The sequence below is a fragment of the Pan paniscus genome, chromosome 13 (assembly GCF_029289425.2).
Source record: "Pan paniscus chromosome 13, NHGRI_mPanPan1-v2.0_pri, whole genome shotgun sequence".
Classification (NCBI taxonomy): Eukaryota; Metazoa; Chordata; class Mammalia; order Primates; family Hominidae; genus Pan; species Pan paniscus.
In genome coordinates this window covers 121,334,908-121,353,781 of record NC_073262.2, presented here as the reverse complement: position 1 = coordinate 121,353,781, position 18,874 = coordinate 121,334,908, and the positions used below count along the sequence as shown (strand labels likewise).

Here is an 18,874-nt window from a genome sequence, read left to right as displayed (position 1 = left end):
TCAGATCTTTGAATGGCTGGCTTAGTTCTTTCACTCAGTATTCAACTAAAAAGGCCTTCCTTGTCAATCCTATCTAATATTGTCCTACCCCAATCATTCCCTATTTCATTACCTTGTTTTATTCCCTCCATTTCATTCCTCCACTATCTAAAATTATTATATATTTATATTTCCTTACACTTGGCTCAAAAAAAAAAAAGATGAACAAAGAAGCTGGTAATTTTTTTAAAAACTACCAATGAGGTTGGAAACAGACAAAGATGACTTATCTGTGTATACCTTTTCCTACAATTTTAATTTCTTTTTGTTTGTTTGAGACCAGGTCTCTTGGTCACCAAGGTTTGACCTCCTGGGCTCATGGTCCTCCTATCTCACCCTCCCAAGGAGCTGGAACTACTGGTGTGTTCCACCGCACCCAGCTAACTTTTTTATTTTTTGTAGAGATAAGGTCTTGCTATCTTGCCAGGGCTAGTCTCAAACTCCTGGGCTCAAGCGATTCTCCCACCTCAGCTTCCCAAAGTGCTGGGCCTGCAGACATGAACCCCTACACCTGGCCCTAATTTTAACTTCTGAGTTTTTTAATTTTTTTTTTTAAATAGAGACAGAGTCTCACTATGTTGCCCCAGTTGGTCTCGAATTCCTGCCCTCAAGTGATCCTCTTGCCTCAGCCTCTCAAAAGTGCTGAGATTACAGGCATGAGCCACTGGGCCTGGCTATTTTAAAATAAAAACCTCAATTATTTATGCATTTCTTTGCTATCTGTCTATCTTCCAGAATGAAAGCTCTTTGAGCACAGGGACTTTTTCACAGAGCTTATGTATCCAGCCCTAGAATGGTAATCAGGGCTCATTAAATATTTGCTGAATAAACAAATGCATCTACAACAGCTATGACCAGCTAAGGGGGAAAAAACTTTTTTCGCTCCCTTACATAGTCACTCTTAACACAGTACAGAATATTTCACCTCTGGTCATCAAAATGTGTGAGGCACACACACCAAGGAATGCTCCAGAGGCCACCAGCTGGATATCCTATAATTCAATTCTGACACTATTTACCTAAAGATAGCATCAGATCCCACAGGTTAAGGGCTCAGTACCACAAGGCTGCTTCCACTTCAGATGCCAATTGCAAGGCACAGGTTGTGACCTGTGCTTCTGATTGATTTGCTATAAATTGGTGTTCCCTGGCCAGGCGCGGTGACACACACCTGTAATCCCAACACCTTGGGAGGGGCGAATCGCTTGAGCCCAGGAGTTCAAAATTAGCCTGGGCCACATGGCAGAACCCCACCTCTTAATTAATTAATTAATTGGGGGTAAATTGAGGTTCCCAAAACCCCCCCATGGGGTTTGATCAATTTGTTAGAACAACTCACAGAACTCAGGGAAACACTTCACTTACACTTACCTATTTATTACAAAGGATACAGATGAACAGCCACATGGAAGAGATACATGATGCATAGGGCAAGGGATGGGGGAAAGGGCTTGGAGCTTCCGTGCTGTTACCAGGAGTGCCAGGTACATTCATGTGCTCAACAATCCAAACCCTGTCCTTTTGGGTTTTTATGCAGGTTTCATTAATAGGCATGACTGAATAATCACTGGCCATTGGTAGTCAGCTCAATCTTCGGCTCCACTCCCCTTCCCAGAAGGTGGGGGATGGAACTGAAAGTTCCAACCCTCTAATCACATGGTTGGTTCTCTCAGCAATCAGTCTCCCATCTTGAGGCTATTCAGGAGTCCCCAGCTATCAATCATCTCATTAGCATATAAAAAGACACTTATCACTTAGAAGTTCTGAAGGTTTTAGGAGCCAGGAACCAGGGGCACACCCCAATTATGTATTTCTTTCTTTTTTTTTTTTTTTTGAGACCGGAGTCTCACTCTGTTGCCCAGGCTGGAGTGCAATGGTACGATCTCGGCTCGCTGCAACCTCTGCCTCCCGCGTTCATGCAATTCTCCCGCCTCAGCCTCCCGAATAGGCGGGATTACAGGCACCCGCCATCGTGCCCGGATAATTTTTGTATTTTTGTAGAGACAGGGTTTCACCATGCTGACCAGGCTGGAGTATTTCTTATTATATCACAATATCACATCAGCAAAGCCACGAGTTGGACCTATTCATATGAAAAAGGCGTTCCCCTCTTACCACCATCTCCTTGTTGCTATTTTTTATTCAGTGCGTGCACTCTGCCACAGCTGTACCCAACCCCTTCAATAGTGTCTTTCCTCCTCCTGAGGCCAATCCAAAATCCTCCAGTTCTTTCATCCTCCCCCACATCAAATCAATCTCTCTCACAATGTCAACTATTATCTGCAGAAGAGTCATTTTGCAGATTTGTCGTCTCAAGTTTCATGTCTGCATCACCAACTGCCTGTTCCACCTTTCCAAATGCATGTCCAACCACTTCAATCTAGTGTGTCAAACTAGCTCTCCACTCCTGATCATCCCATTTCCTTGAGTGGACCCTTCTTTCTCCAAATCACCTAAGAGGAAAACTAAGTTATTTCTGACTTTTTCCTTTACTTTATTTCCCCAAAGGGAAACCAGTCATGAAATTTAAGACACTCTGTCTACTTAGCATTCTTCCTCCTTTTATTATTTCCACCACGCCCCTAGATCTGGACTTACTGCAACAGCACTGACTGAAGCATGTGTCTCCAAGGTGTGCCCTTCCTAATTCCACCCTGCAGGCAACCTCCAGATTAATTTTGCTGTATTGCTTCATCAGGTCAATCCCTTTTCAAAAACAGTCCATGAGCACTTACTAAACACTGTGGTGGCCCACCTGCAACAGAATAACCTGAGATGCAAAGTCCTGAGATTCACCTTCAAGAGGATTCAGTTGGTGTGGAGTAGGGCCACGAGTCTGCAATTTTAACAAGCATTCCAGATGACTGTCATGTGAGATTTCTTAGCTTTGGTCCACAAGACTCCATAGTCGACCCTTAATCTTTTTTTTTTTTTTTTTTTAAGGCTTATTTCCATTTCCTCCTACCTTGAACTCTGTTATGTGAACTGCGCTGGTCTTACACTAAACTCCTGGAATAAACCTTTCAAATGCCTGTCTGCAGGGCTTTACTCCACTAAGCTTCTTCCTTGTGAATCCTTACCATATTTTATTTACCTTTTCCAGACCCAGCTCAAGACCCACCCTCTCCATGAGCACCTGTTGTGTGTCCCTCTCACGTGATACTTTCCCAAGGCTATCTCACACCACTGTTCACTTACCCTAGTGATATGCCCTATAAGCTTCATGATGGCTTTTATAGGAAATCTCTGGGGATCTTTAACCTCAAATACAGAGCCACGCTGGCAGAAGGGGGTGGGAAGAACCCTGGTCCAGTTTGGCCTCCTATTAGCAATATTGCCCAAGTCTCCTCCCCCAACAACTTTATGGAACACTAAGTCTTCCTAGAACAAAAGTTTAAAAAAAATTGACTTAGAAACGATGGATATGTTCAATGTGAATTATACCTCCACAAAACTGTTAAAAATAAAAATAAAACTTGAATAAAGGGGTAAGAGTGAAGAATAAAAAACTGCAGAAAGTTGTATAGATCAACAAAATGGCCTGAAACATCCCCTTCTATTTGCATGGCTGCCTCAGCCCAGTCTCCAACCCCTCCAACACCAAGTGCAGGACTGTTAAGGTAAGCAGCCTGACTGATGTCCCTGGCTCCAGACTCTCCCCCTTTAAAACACCCATTCTCAGGAATCTGAACATCCTACTTTGTCATCTTCATGCAGCATTTGGAAACTGCCTATACAGTTCTGTCCTCCAATCTTTATGGGGTGATTTTGCCTCAAGTTTCCTCCTTAAAGGAGTGTGAATGATTAGTAGCCTATGTTAGAAAATCTATTGCTGGCCGGGTGCAGTGGTTCATGCCTGAAATCCCAGTACTTTGGGAGGCCGAGGTGGGCGGATCACCTGAGGTCGAGAGTTCGAAACCAGCCTGAGCAACATGGAGAAACCCCATTTCTACTAAAAATACAAAACTAGCCAGGCATGGTGGCGCATGCCTGTAATCCCAGCTACTTGGGAGGTAGAGGCAGGAGAATCGCTTGAACCCGGGAGGCGGAGGTTGCGGTGAGCCGAGATTGCGCCATTGCACTCCAGCCTGGGCAACAAGAGTGAAACTGCGTCTCAAAAGAAAAAAAGAAAAGAAAAGAAAATCTATTGCTGCTGCCGCAAACCAACAAGTCTCCAGGGACCAGGCCCAGACCAACTTGGACAAGGTATCTATTTCTAGAGAAAGCAATTATTCACTACCCACTGATTAAATCACTCTCCTACAAGAGAGTGTGGCTCTTGGGAAATGCAGTTTCCCTTTCCTCCTTCAACTAGGTGTTTCCCTCGGTCACCAGGGGAACTCAGGACATCAGAAATGGTTCAGTCTACAGTCCACAAGATCTCTGATGAGATTACCTCAATTGCTCAACAGTTATGTTAGAAGATAGAACTGACAGGCTCACGCCTGTAATCCCAACACTTTGGGAGGCTGAGGCAGGTGGATCACGAGGTCAGGAGATCAAAACCATCCTGGTTAACACGGTGAAACCCCATCTCTACTAAAAATACAAAAAATCAGCCAGGCGTGGTGGCAGACGCCTGTAGTCCCAGCTACTTGGGAGGCTGAGGCAGGAGAATGGCCTGAACTCGGGAGGCGGAGCTTGCAGTGAGCCGAGACTGTGCCACTGCACTCCAGCCTGGGTGACAGAGCAAGACTCTGTCTCCAAAAAAAAAAAAAAAAGAAGAAGATAGAACTGACTTGCCTGGAACCAAATAGAGAGGAGTGTAGGAATCACATTAATTTTCTCTTATGAGATAAATCCCAAGCTCTCTCTCCCTAAGGAAAGGTGGAGGAGCAATATATCTCTCCTAAAGCCCTACTAAGAGAGGAAGGTCAAGAATACAGCCTAGTGAGAAGGGTGGGTCTGTATAAGTCAAGATTAGTGAAATTACAAGTAGCTCTTGTAGAGCACAGTTTAGCAATGCCAAACAAGTAAGCAAACCTGAGGAAAAGATACAGGTTATGGCAGCTGGAGCTGAGGGAGGTAAACCTATAAATTAGTGAAAAGTGAAACCAGTGGAAGGGTTTATGTAATGGGGTGACTCGCTCTCCTGAAGCCTTGCCCTTTATCAGCTTCGGGAAGGAGGCTCTTTCCTCCTTCTCAGGTGGGCTCTGGAGCAGCAGTTCTCAAAGCATGGTCCACAGACCCTGAGGGGACCCTAAGATCCTTTTGGCGGTCCTGCTACATAGAAAATATTTTCATAACAAAACTAAGAGGTAGCTGGGTGGGGTGACTTGTGCCTATAATCCCAACACTTTGGGAGGCCAAGGTGGGCAAATTACTTGGGCTCCAGAGTTCAAGACCAGCATGGGCAACATGGTGAAACCTTGTCTCTACAAAAAAAAAATACAAAAAATCAGCTAGATGTGGTGGTGCATGCCTATGGTGGGAGGATCACCTGAGCCTGGGGGGTGGAGACTGCAGTAAGCCATGATCATGCCACTGCACTCCAGCCTGTCTTCGGAAAAAAAAAAAGAAAAAGAAAAAAACCTAAGATGTTATTTGCCTTTTTACTGTGCTGACCTTTCCACTGATAGAGCAAAAGCAATAATGAGTAAAACTGCTGGTGACTTAGCATGAATCAAGATGATGGCACGAAATTAGATTCTTACCCACTATACTTTTCCACCACACAGTGAAAGAATACAGCCAGGTTTACTTGATGGCACAGTGTAAATTTTTTTTTTTCTTTTTGAGACAGAGTCTCGATCTGTCGCCAGGCTGGAGTGCAGTGGCGCGATCTCGGCTCACTGCAACCTCCGCCTCCTGGGTTCACGCCATTCTCCTGCCTCAACCTCCTGAGTCGCTGGGACTACAGGCACTTACTACCACGCCCGGCTAATTTTTTGTATTTTTAGTAGAGACAGGGTTTCACCGTGTTAGCCAGGATGGCCTCGATCTCCTGACCTCGTGATCTGCCCGCCTCGGCCTCCCAAAGTGCTGGGATTACAGGCGTGAGCCACTGCACCCAGCCCGACACAGTGTAAATTATATTAAATCTCATTAAAAAGTGTCCTTGAGTATGCTTTTTAATATTCTGTGTGATAAAATGTGAAGTACATATAAAACATTTATGCTGCATGCAGAACATGTTGATTATCTCTAAAGCACTTGTGTGATTGTCTGAATTGCAGGATTTTTCTGTGGAACGCCATGTTTACTTGAAAGAATGAATGACACATAAGTAATAGTTATTCCGACTTCATTATTTGGCAAAGGTTCTGGAAAATGAAACAAAGTAAGCCTGTCACTTCAAGGAAACCAACTGACTGTACTTGTTGCCAATGATAAAATTTGAGCTTCCCAAAGAAAATTAGAATTTTGGCAAAATGGTATCTGCCACCACGAGTTTGAGTGCTTCCCAATATTTAACTACTTCTGTGAAGAGACTGTGGTGATATGATTTTTTTGACACTATACAATAAACTGTGACACGTGGGAGATCTGCATAACTCAGTGAACCAGTATTTTCCTAACAGTCATGCCTCACATAATGTTTCAGTCAACAGATAGTCCCCATAGAAGACAATGTCCCATAAGATTATCATTCCAGGCTGGGTGTGGTGGCTCACGCCTGTAATCCCAGCACTTTGGGAGGCCGAGGTAGGTGGATCACGAGGTCAGGAGATCGAAACCATCCTGGCTAACATGGTGAAACCCCATCTCTACTAAAAATACAAAAAAATTAGCCAGGTGTGGTGGCGGGTGCCTGTAGTCCCAGCTACTTGGGAGGCTGAGGCAGGAGAATGGCGTGAACGAGGAAGGTGGAGGTTGCAGTGAGCCGAGATCGCGCCACTGCACTCCAGCCTAGCGACAGATTGAGACTCTCTCTAAAGAAAGAAAAAAAAAAAAAAAGATTATCATTCCTTATTTTTACAGTAGCCTTTTCTATGTTTCAATGTTTACATACATTGTGTTGCAACTGTGTTGCAACTGCAGAGAATACTCATTATGGTGACATGCTGTTCAGGTTTGCAGCCTAGGAGCAATAGGCTATACCATGACTGTGTAGCATGACTGTATCACATGTTACAGAATCATGTATGGATCTAAGACCCAGTCAAAGTGAGACAGATCCATGGATTTTAACATAACAAAGTATGAAATGTTCACTGATATCATTTCAGATTCCACACTGTAACTAGCCTTTACAAAATCATGCCTTGTTTTGCATAGTACCAATACCCACAACTATCTGAGAAGACTACTGAAATACTTCATCCTTTTCCAGCCATCTGTGTGCAGCTGGATTTTCATTATTCAGTCAAAACAACTATCACAATAGATTGGAGAAACATATGAAAATCCAGCTGTCTTCTATTAAGTCAGACACTAAAGAGATCTAAAAAACAATGCCACTCTTCTCACTAATATTTTTAAAACAGTAGCATTTTTTAAATGAAAACATTAAGTGAACTTACGCTAACCATAACTTAGGTTAGAAATGCTGTTTGTGTTAACTAACTTACGTTAGCATACAGTTAATGTAAATTGTAACATACATAAAAATGTTATTCATGTTAGTAATGGGCTTATTACTTCTAAATGAATATTTCAGTTCCTAATATGATAAATATTAAAATATAGGCTAAGCGCAGTGGCTCAAGCCTGTAAGCACTTTGGGAGGTTGAGGCGGGAGGATTGTTTGAGCCCAGGAGTTTGAGACCAGCCTGGGCAATATAGTGAGACCCCATCTCTAAACAAAATTTAAAAATAAAAAATTGAATATTGAAATATATATATATATCCCTTTTTTTTTTTAACTGAAGATTCCAAAGAGCTTTTTCAAGTACATAAAGAAATCCTGAGCCCAAAAACTCTGAGCTCTGAGCACTGCCGGTCTAGAGAAGCACTAGGGTCCAGCATATCTATGAGGGCTCCGAAGGACAAGGTCCTTTGTATTGTAAGGCCTAAGAGAAACGAGCACTCTCAGTATTTGTTCCCAACTCTGCCAAAAGAGAAGGTAAGAAGTAAAAGGCATTAAAGGAAAAGCTTTTCTCTGTAATTTACTGACTTTTGGTGATTTACCAAAGCACCTGATCACAGGCTAAAATTCAGACACTATGATCAGACAATTCCAAGGTCATAGAAGGAATCTAGTGAGAAAGCTAAATCCAACTCCAAAACATGAGTATCAGATGGATTCTGAAGTTAAGGCTTCATCTAGATACAGATTTTCAGCAAATGACAACTTCCTATTCACACATTCATTTCTGCATTTGGTTATGTATTCTCTCTGTCCCCTTCTTCCTTCCTCTTTGCTCTACCCATCCTTTCTTTTTTTTTTTTTTTTAGGTTGGTATTATAACATTTATTAAAATAATGCTGTGGGTTAATAGAAACAGCAAAGAACCAAAGAATTAAAATGCAAGCTATGTAAAATCCCAACTAAAACCCAAAAGTGTCTAATGTATTCATTCATTAGCTAACTAAAAGCCCAAAAAAGACAAGACACCCAATATAATAAAGTACTGCAAAACAATTGGCAATTTTCAGTTATCAAAATTGTGGATTTTGCATTTTGTATCCTTTTCTCAATCAAGAAAAAAATTCTTTTTGAATGTTATATAACATACATATAAAACAAGATAGAAAAATACATTATAAACTTGTAACAATGGCTGTAAATCTACCCATCCTTTCAATGCTGGTGTTGCTCTGAGTTCAGACTTCTCACTTTGCCTGGCACACAGTGAGCACTCAACAAGTGGCAGCTGCCATTATTACCTCTCTCCCAGAGCAATCCCTTCCACGTCACGGCTTCAACCACCTCCTATATTCTCAACTCTATCATCACCCAGGCCTCTCTTGTGAGCTCCAGACCTACAGAATGAACTCCTGGGCCTTTCTACCTGGATGTGCTGCTGCATCACCACCCACATGGTCACTGAAATCAGAAACTTACAATCATTCTACACTGCTCCTTCTCCCATTCTTCTACCTCTATTCTGCCACCAGGTTTTGTCAACACTACCATGGTTAACATCTCTCTAAACCCTCTCCATTTCCACTAGAGCAAACATAAAGCCTTCATCATCTCTAGCCTAGGCCACTATAATAGTTTTCTCATTGACTCCCTGCCTCCAGTCTAAAATTCTTCCTATTCAACCAACATATTGACACTACAGTAATCTTAAATACAAATCTGACATGATTTTCCTGATAATTATCTTTCTGTGGTTTTCCTGGAACATATTCTTTACATGATTTTACTCATGTATCCCTGAAAGAATTTTTAAAACTATGTGTTCCTTACATATAAGGTAACGTCTAGGCCAGACCCAGTAGATCACTCCTGTACTCCCAGCACTTTGGGAAGCTGAGGCAGGAGGATCACTTGGGCCCAGGAATTTGAGACCAGCCCGGGCAACATAGAGAGACCCCCATCACTACTAAAAATTTTTAAAAATTAGCCAGATGGGTGGTGCATGCCTGTAGTCTCAGCTACTCAGGAGGGTGAGACAGGAGGATGGCTTGAACCCAGGAGTTGGAGTTTACAGTGAGCTATGATCACACCATGGCACTCCAGCCTGGATAACCTCCTGGGCTCAATACATCCTCCCACCTCAGCCTACAAATAGCTGGGACTATAGGAGCACGCTACCATGCTTGGCTAATTTTTACATATTTTTTTTTGTAGAGAAGAGGTTTCGCCATGTTGCCCAGGCTGGTCTCGAATTTCTGGGTCTCAAGCGATCAGCCTGCCTCAGGCTCCCAAAGTGTTGGATTTACAGGTGTGAGCCACAACACCCAGTCTTAAAATAGGTATTAACTATCTTACTGAGTAACACACACCTGAACTAAAAGAAATCTCTTTAAAAATTTTATGCAAGTTTTATCCAAATAACTTAAAAATTCCATTGTCCCAAAAGACATTCCCGTTACATTTAACTGTTGTGTTCTTTTCAGAATATCTTAACAAAGAATACAGTTTACACGAATGGGATTGTGTACTGGCAAGCCTTCTGGGTTGGGAGGTAACTTAAATCACTAAAGGAGGTGTTCCTGAAAATAAATATTTCCAAAGTAGTCCTTATTTGTATCTGAGGACATTTTTACACTCAGGTCAATACACCATATTAAAATTTGGGAAGTGTGAGGGATTTGCCACACACAGCCTCCTACCCTTTTTTTGTAAGGGCAGTTTTAGAAAAAGAGTTCATTGGGGCCGGGCGCGGTGGCTCACACCTGTAATCCCAACACTTTGGGAGGCTGAGGTGGGTGAATCACGAGGTCAGGAGTTCGAGACCAGCCTGGCCAAGATGGTGAAACCCCGTCTCTACTAAAAAATACAAAAAATTAACCGAGCGTGGCAGCATGCGCCTCTAATCCCAGCTACTCCGGAGAATGAGGTAGGAGAATCGCTTGAACCCAGGAGGTGGAAGTTGCAGTGAGCCAAGATCGTGCCATTGCACTCCAGCCTGGGCGACGGAGCAAGACTCTGTCTCAAAAAAAAAAAAAAAAGTTCACTGGGAAGCTGAGGATCTGGAAATGTATTCATCTAAAGCTAGACGTGCAAGTGTATCCCTTGGAAGTCTACAACCCTGATTACTCCAGCTTGAAAACCACTGCTCCCGGGATATAGTTCTAACTCAGCAAAACATCCAAGGCCCTTTGTGATCTAACCCCTATTAACTTCACTCTTTCCATTTGTTACTGGATGGCTCCCTCCAAATCTAGCCCAGGTCTGTCAAACTGTTTCCAGTTCTCTTTTCAGGACTTGCTGTCTCTTTCCTAAAGCCACTGTGTATCTGGAATGTCCACCCACCTCTCTATTCGCAGAAAACACTTGATAATTTTTCAAGGATTGATTCAGTCCAATATAAGTAGCTGCTAACTTTCTGAGCACAAAGTGGGTGGTTTAAATGCAAACAGTGTCTCAGTATTCAGTGCAAGAAACAGAAGGATGGGATGGAACACTGTCCCAAAGGGTCCCCCAAATGCTAAATCAACAGGTGCTGCAGTTAAAGAATAGGTGATTTGTAGTATCTGAGAAAGCAAAGAAGATTTCATCAAGGAAGGATTAAAATATTTCCGAGATCCAGAATGGGAATGTGAAGACCAGGAGGAATGGCAATAATGTCGTTTTCTAAGTAAGTCCGGATTAAGTATTTCCTGTTCCATCACAGCACACACCACAGTATGGCAAATGCTCGTTTACTTGATTAATAATCTCCTAGACTGTAAATTCCGTGAAAACATGCTTGTCCTATTAGCCACTCTATCCCCTCAATCCCTCCCATTGTACCCAGGCTCATTAAATATTTGTCAATGTTTACTAAAAATTGTTTAGAGAATGATTAAATAAAGGAATTGATGAATGAAGAATTAAATTCCACAGGATCTCAGATCCTGTTTGAATCTGTGGAGTTTAGGAACGTATTCTTCTACAGATACTGAGGATGGAGAAGTGAAAAAGCAGATATCCATGTTAAATTCGGCCCTGGAGCCTGCGAGGAGCTTGGGCTCACACCCAGAGGGAATTTAAACCTCAGCGCGGCAGGACAGAGGAAGCTCGGAGGCCAGAACTAGGGGATGAGGCAGGGTTCGGGCACCCGGAGGCGAGGCCGACTAAGTTCGCGGGGCGTGGCGGAGAGGAGAAGGGCTCCGAGGAGGCGCGAAGTCCCGGCCGGGTAGGAGGCCGCGGCTCCCTGGCCTCCCGGGGGATGAGAGGTGGCGGGAGGAAGCGGGGCTAGGGTGAGAGTGGCCGGAGGGCTGGGGACCCGCGCGAAAGGACTCAGGTAGAGGGAGGTCGGGAGCGTGGGACCGGCGGAGTGTCTGGGGTCGGCTCCCCTGGATCCGCAGCCGCACTCACCTAGGGGATCCAGCTTCGCCCCGGCTCGGCACCGGCTCCACGCTACTTCCTCCCTCGGCCTGCTGGGCTACCCGGCAGCCTCAGGCGCCCCTAGCAACCACGCACCGCCACGCGTGACCCGCGCACTCGGCCGCCAGCGCCGCTGCCGCCTGCCACACACCGCGCGCGCCCCCAGCGGACAGACCGAGGGTCTGGAAGAAGAGGGCGGGAGGCAAGCGCGGGGAATCTCGGGGGTTCTGGGGCCTGTAGGGGCGGGTCGTCACCTGACTCGCGCACGCGCAGTCCCCTCAGTGCGGTGGGATCCGGCGAGCGGAATTCTGGGAGCTGTAGTCCCGTGGTTAAAGCTCTGAAAGGCTCCATTCGGAGCATCCAGGACTCTCTCTTTCTACTCTAATTCCACCTACTCCCTATGGACTGTTTTCTTTTTTAGAGACAGAATCTCGCTCTGTCGCCCAGGCTGGAGTGCAGCGACGTGATCATAGCTCACTGCGAACTTGAACTCCTGCTCAAGCGATCCGCCCGCCCCCAGCCTTCCGAGTAGCTGGGACTACAGGCACGCCACCATGCTGGGCTATTTTTAATTTTTTTTTCTCAGGACAGGGTCTCACTATGTTACCCAGACTGGTCTTAAACTCTTGGTCTCAAGTGATCCTCCTGCATCAGCCTCCTGGTCGCTGGGATTACAACGGGAGCCCCCACGCCTGGCCTGGACTCTTTGGCCTTGCCTCAATTGAAAATCAAAGGGCCCAGGCTCAGTTGAAGGATTTCTAGAAAAAGCCTTTGAGTTTGACCGCAGGAAAGGGGAGATTGCCCGATTCACTCTGCCTCCCTCTAACCCATCCTTCCCTAACCCCAACCCACCCAGCGGGGCAAAATTAAAACCACCTGCCTGCTTTATGGGCCTCAAGTGTGAACGTTAGGAAATACTGACTCAATTCCTTATCTCGTTAGCTCCCCAGGCAAGCCAGATCGCGCTCCTGCCTCAGATGTCCGTAGACCTGAGAGATTTAGAGATCTAAGAAAGCTGGAAGATGAAAGGATCTTTCCTAGGCAATTGGCTACAGAAATAAAGGGGACAAAGATAAAACTAATCTGATGAAAACAATCTGGACCAGAGGAAGGATCTCAATAAATAACTTATTTAGTCAACAGTCGTTGATGGATGCTAAAAGTATTAGATAATTTATGGGAGAATTTTACACTGAAGGATGTACACTGAAGATAACCTACATGTACTAATCAATCTTAGATCACGAAACATGGGACAGCTGAGCATTGTGTTTCTTGATGTGACGCAATTGAACAGAAATATTTATGAAGTATAGCGTATTTTTGTAAAAAAAAAAGTTGAGTGACTCTAATCAAGTTTTGGCTGTAATTTCCAGTTAACAAGAAATAAAGAGAAACAACTGTATAACACTACAAGAAAGCAATCAAACAAATCCAGAATGTGGGCCAATGTACAGAATAAATGACCTCTTCTTCCTTCAACAATTTTAGGGTATAAAAATGAGGAGAGATGTTTTAGATTATAAGAGATTTAAGAAATATATTCAAATGTTGGCCAGGTACAGTGGCTCACACTTGTAATCCCAACACTCTGAGGATCACTTGAGGTCAGGAGTTCAAGACCAGCCTGGGCAACATGGTGAAACCCCGTCTCCAACAAAAAATACAAAAATTAGCCAGGCATGGTGGTGCACACCTGTAGCCCCCAGCTACTCAGGAGGCTGAGGCAGGAGAATCGCTTGAACCCAGGAGACAGAAGTTGCAGTGAGCCAAGATTGTGCCACTGCATTCCAGCCTGGGCAACAGAGCAAGACTCCCTCTTGAGAAAAAAAAAAAAGAAATATATTCAAATGCAATGAGTGCAGCTTGTTTGGATCCTGATTCAAACAAACTGTAAAATGACATTTTTGAGACTGAGAAATAAAAATTTTAAGTACCACCGCAACCAACTTAATGGACCCCATCGTGGCTAAGGGGACACTAGAGCAACCTTAAAAACTGAGTTCCCGGCCGGGCGCAGTGGCTTACGCCTGTAATCCCAGCACTTTGAGAGGCCAAGGCGGGTGGATCACGAGGTCAGGAGATCGAGACCATCCTGGCTAACACGGTGAAACCCCACCTCTACTAAAAATACAAAAAATTAGCTAGGCGTGGTGACGGGCACCTGTAGTCCCAGCTACTAGGGAGGCTGAGGCAGGAGAATGGCGTGAACCCGGGAGGCAGAGCTTGCAGTGAGCCAAGATCACACCACTGCACTCCAGCCTGGGCGACAAAGCAAGACTCTTTGAGAAAAAAAAAAAAAAACTGAATTCCTGGCTATGATGAGATGGGAGGTCCAACACACCTCAATATGCCCCTTCCTTATTAACCTTTAAACAGAATTCTTTCCTAAGGAGTAAGCAGAAACCAGCTCTAGAAATCAAGAAAGGGATGATTAATCCTTCATTGGTTTTAGAGGCCAGAACCAGACTCCCTACTCTTTGCACTTTCTTTTTCTTTTTTTTTTTTTTTTTTTTTTTTTGAGAAGGGATCTCACTATGTCACATAGGCTGGAGTGCAGTGGCATGAACGCAGCTCACTGCAGCCTCAAACTCCTGAGCTGAAGCAGTCCTCCACTTGAGCCTCCCAAGTAGCTGAGACCACAGGCACAAACCACCACACCTGGCTAATTTTTAAATTTTTTGTAGAGACAAGGTCTTGCTATGTTACCCAGACTGACTTCGCAGTTTCAAAATGACAGTTCATCAGTTTCACTATGCATCTCTTCCTAAAACTGACCATCATCTCCAGATGGGTTTTGGAGAGGGTGCACAATGAGGGTTTTCATTTCCTGCGCTTTACCTTTTGACATCAGAGGGCTGAAAACTCCACCCTAGGATCATGCGAATGCAGCCATTTTTTGCATATGCAACCCATGAAGAGGCATGAAGCTCAATTGTGCATGCACTTGTTTCTTTCATTATCATGACTCCTCCTATAGCTTATTAAATATGTGTATTTAGCCACCCCACTCTGTGTAAATTCCTGTTCCCTTTATCCCTCCCTCAAAATACTTGTTTTCAGCTTCTGCCAGAAACTACACTTCCCAGCTTGTCAGAATGGCCACCTTGCAGGCTGCAACCCTTTATAAGAAATAAAGCTCTCCTTTTCAAATTTATGAGCCCAAGATTCTTTGTTGTCAAGACTATGGAAAAATCTGAATAAGGATTGGGAATATTAAGAACATAGCTGATGTGCTAGGCCCAATGGCTCAAGTCTGTACTCCCAGCTATTCGAGAGGCTGAGGTGGGAGGACTGCTTGAGCCCAGGAGTTTGAGGCTGCAGTGAGCTAATACTGCACTACTGTGCTCCACCCTGGCAACCCCCTCTCTACAAAAAAAAAAAAAAAAAAAAAAAAGCAGCATAGACAATATTAAGAAACCACTATTTATTCTCTTATTGTAGGGAGCTGAATGGTGGCCACCCATTCAAAAGATGTATCTGTGTCCTCATTCCAGGAACTTGTAAATATTACCTTATCTGGTTGAGGGAGTTTAGGAAATGCCACCCCAAAACATGACACTTTGGTATGTTGATTACTTTGGACAAAGGGCACAATAGCAGATGCAGTCGGGGGGTTTGTCTGAGTTCCTCCAAAAGGAACTCAATTGGTATGAATCCTTTCCCTGAGAATATTATCAACAGGGAAAAATAAACTCAGATCACAGGAGAGGAAACTGGAGGTTGACGCTGTGCCCAATCACCTATTCTCCTGAGGGCTACTGTGAGATCATTTTATTTCCTGAGAGACTTTTATCTACAGAACAAGACCACTTTCATTAACCATAGAATTCCTCCCCTCACCATCCCATAACTTGAGTCTCCACCACCTCCCAGAAGTCCCAAGTTCCTATGCCTTTCTGTAGCTCAGGATGCTATATAAGCCTAGAACATCTGACCCTTCTTTGAGTCTCATATTTTGTAGGACACTTATGTGTATGTACAAAATTAAATGTGGTTTTTCTCCTGTTAAACTTTTTTTTTTTTTTTTTTGAGACAGGGTCTCACTCTGTTGCCCAGGCTGGTGTGCAGTGGCATGATCTTGGCTCACTGCAGCCTCTGCCTCTTGAGTTCAAGTGATTCTTGTGTCTCAGCCTCCCAAGTAGCTGGGATTACAGGCATGCATCACCATGCCTGGCTAATTTTTGTATTTTTAGTAGAGACAGGGTTTCACCATGTTGGCCAGGCTGCTCTCCAACTTTCAACCTCAGGTGATCTACCCGCTTCAGCCTTCCAAAATGCTGGAATTACAGGCGTGAGCCACCATGCCCAGTCTTTTTTTTTTTTTTTTTTTTTTAAGATAGTCTCGCTCTGTGGTCCAGGCTGGAGGGCAGTGGCACGATCTGGGCTCACTGCAACCTCCACCTCCCAGGTTCAACCGATTCTCACGTCTCAGCCTCCCGAGTAGTTGGGATTACAAGCGTGCACTACAATGCCTAGCTAATTTTTGTATTTCTGGTAGAGATGGAATTTCGCCATGTTGGCCAGGCTGCTCTCAAACTCCTGACCTCAAGTGATCTGCCCGCCTCGGCTTCCCAAAGTGCTGGGATTACAGGCATGAGCCATCACACCCAGCTGATAAATTTTTAAAAGGAATACGGTACGTAAAGCCAAAATATTGATGATAGTAGGGCAAAATGCTGATGACAGCTGAATCTGTAGGATCAGGGTCTGGGGGTTTATTATGCCATTCTCTCTACTTTTATATGGTTGAAAACTTTTTAGTTCCCCATTACCACCAAAAAAGTTAAAACACATACCTGTTCATACATACAAAATCAAACACAGGCACAAATCCTCAAACCTTCCAAACATTCTCTGGATTCCAGGCACTACACAAAACATTCACTCCAAATTCTCTTAGTACTCTGTCAGTCCCTTGTGCAAGAATTGCTAGAAGTAAAATTGTTGATACGGTATTTCTAATCCTTCAGATTGAATGCTTTCAAGGACATGGATGTGTTTTCTTGTTTCCGCATAAAATGATCAACTATTGCTTTATGTACTAGATAGTCTAAAAAGTTTAGGTATAAGTTTAATTTCTTTTTTTTTTTTTTTTGAGACGGAGTCTCACTCTGTCACCAGGCTGGAGTTCAGTGGCGCAATCTTGGCTCACTGCAACCTCCACCTCCTGGGTTCAAGGGATTCTCCTGCCTCAGCCTCCTGAGTAGCTGGGACTACAGGCTTGTGCTACCACGCCCAGCTAATTTCTGTATTTTTAGTAGAGACGGGGTTTCACCATGTTGGTCAGGATGGTCTCGATCTCTTGACCTTGTGATCCACCCGCCTCGGCCTCCCAAAGTGGCCGGGATGTCATTTATTCCATTACAGTATTCTTCCTGTGGGATTACAGGCAGTTTAATTTCTTTTTAGCAAATTGTTTATGTACTGGATAAGAATGATATTTCAAGCTAGTATTTAATTATTTGAAAAAATAAATAATTCTTACATAAGGTAACTCCCCTTAGTTTATCTTTTAGGAAAACAATCTAGATTTTAAAATACTGTATTTGCCTAGACAGGTCTTAGTGAAGTCAGGAGCATGGCTGACTGACTGCCTGGGTACAGGAGATTTGAGCAACAGAATTTACAAGAAGAAAAGTGTTTCTAACGTCTTCATCTATCCAGAGCCAATGAACAATTTAAAGGAAATAGGAAGAATACTGTAATGGAATAAATGACATCCCAATACATAATCAGCCAAATCTAATGTGAAGAAGCCTACTGCTCAAATGATCTGGTTTATTCAATCAAATTGTATCTCCCAAAAGTAGAGGGAACTGTTTTATATTAAGAATCTCGGCCGGGCGCGGTGGCTCATGCCTGTAATCCCAGCACTTTGGGAGGCCGAGGCGGGTGGATCACCTGAGGTCAGGAGTTCAAGACCAGCCTGGCCAACATGGTGAAACCCCCATCTCTACTAAAAATACAAAAAACCTAGCTGGGCATGGTGGTGTGTGCCTGTAATCCCAGCTATTCGGGAGGCTGAGACAGGAGAATCGCTTGAACCTGGGAAGTGGAGGTTGTAGTGAGCCAAGATCATGCCACTGCACTCCAGCCTGGGCAACAGAGCAAGACTCTGTTTCAAAAATAAATAAATATATAAATAAATAAAATATTTTTTTCAGATCTCAGCAACTTCTAAAAAAAAATTAAAAATTTCATTCATTCTACCCTGATATTAAGAATCTTACAAGCAAGTCAACCAAATGCAGTAAGTAGACTTCATCTAGATCTGTATTTGAACAAACTACAGGCCAAGAAATACTAAGGTCAGCTGAGATATTTAATATTAAGCAATTGTTAATTTTTGTCAAGTACAGTACTATACTGTGGTTTTGATAAAAGTGAAATACAAAAGTCCTGATCTGCCGCAGACGTATACCTAAGTATGTATGGATAACACTGCCAGCCAGGATTTGTTTTAAAATAACCTGAGTAAGGCTGGGGCAGTGGCTCACACCTGTAACCCCAGCATTTTGGGAGTATCACTTCATCCCAGGAGTTCCAAACCAGCCTGGGCAACACAGTGAGACCCCATCTCTATAAAAAATACAAAAATGAGTCGGGCGCCTGTAGTCCGAGCTACTCGGGAGGCTGAGGTGGGAGGATTCCTTGAGCCTGAGAGGTCGAGGCTACAGTGAGCCATGATCATGCCACTGCCCTCCAGCCTGGGTAACAGAGCGAGACCCTGTCTCAAAAACAAACAAACACCAGAATAACAAAATAGATATGGTAGCTGCTCAAGTAGTGATGGAGTACACTGAACTATCCTCTACCTCTGTGTGTGTTCAAACATTTCCAACTGAAAGGCAAGATGTTCACAATTGAACTCATTCCCACCCATTATCACTCCACTGCTAGCCTTCCCCATTTTAGTGAATGACAATTCCATTCTTCCAATTGCTCAGACCAAAAACCTTGGAGTCA

The 18,874-nt window shown here is 43.8% G+C and overlaps 1 protein-coding gene across 25 annotated transcripts in view; it reads right to left on the bottom strand.

Annotated features, from left to right (window-relative positions):
* The window catches only part of TTLL4 (tubulin tyrosine ligase like 4), a 49,805-nt gene extending 35,100 nt beyond the window's left edge, over positions 1 to 14,705 (bottom strand). For 9 of the 25 annotated variants that reach the window (XM_034955168.3, XM_055109103.2, XM_034955169.3 and 6 more), the window contains exon 1: positions 11,897 to 12,095. The gene's annotated coding sequence lies outside the window, so the exon portion shown is untranslated. Of the gene's footprint in view, positions 1 to 11,896 lie in introns of all 25 variants that reach the window. The other 16 variants (XM_034955166.3, XM_034955172.3, XM_003818629.4 and 13 more) reach the window with 8 other exon arrangements.
* Positions 14,706 to 18,874: the final 4,169 nt, after the last annotated feature.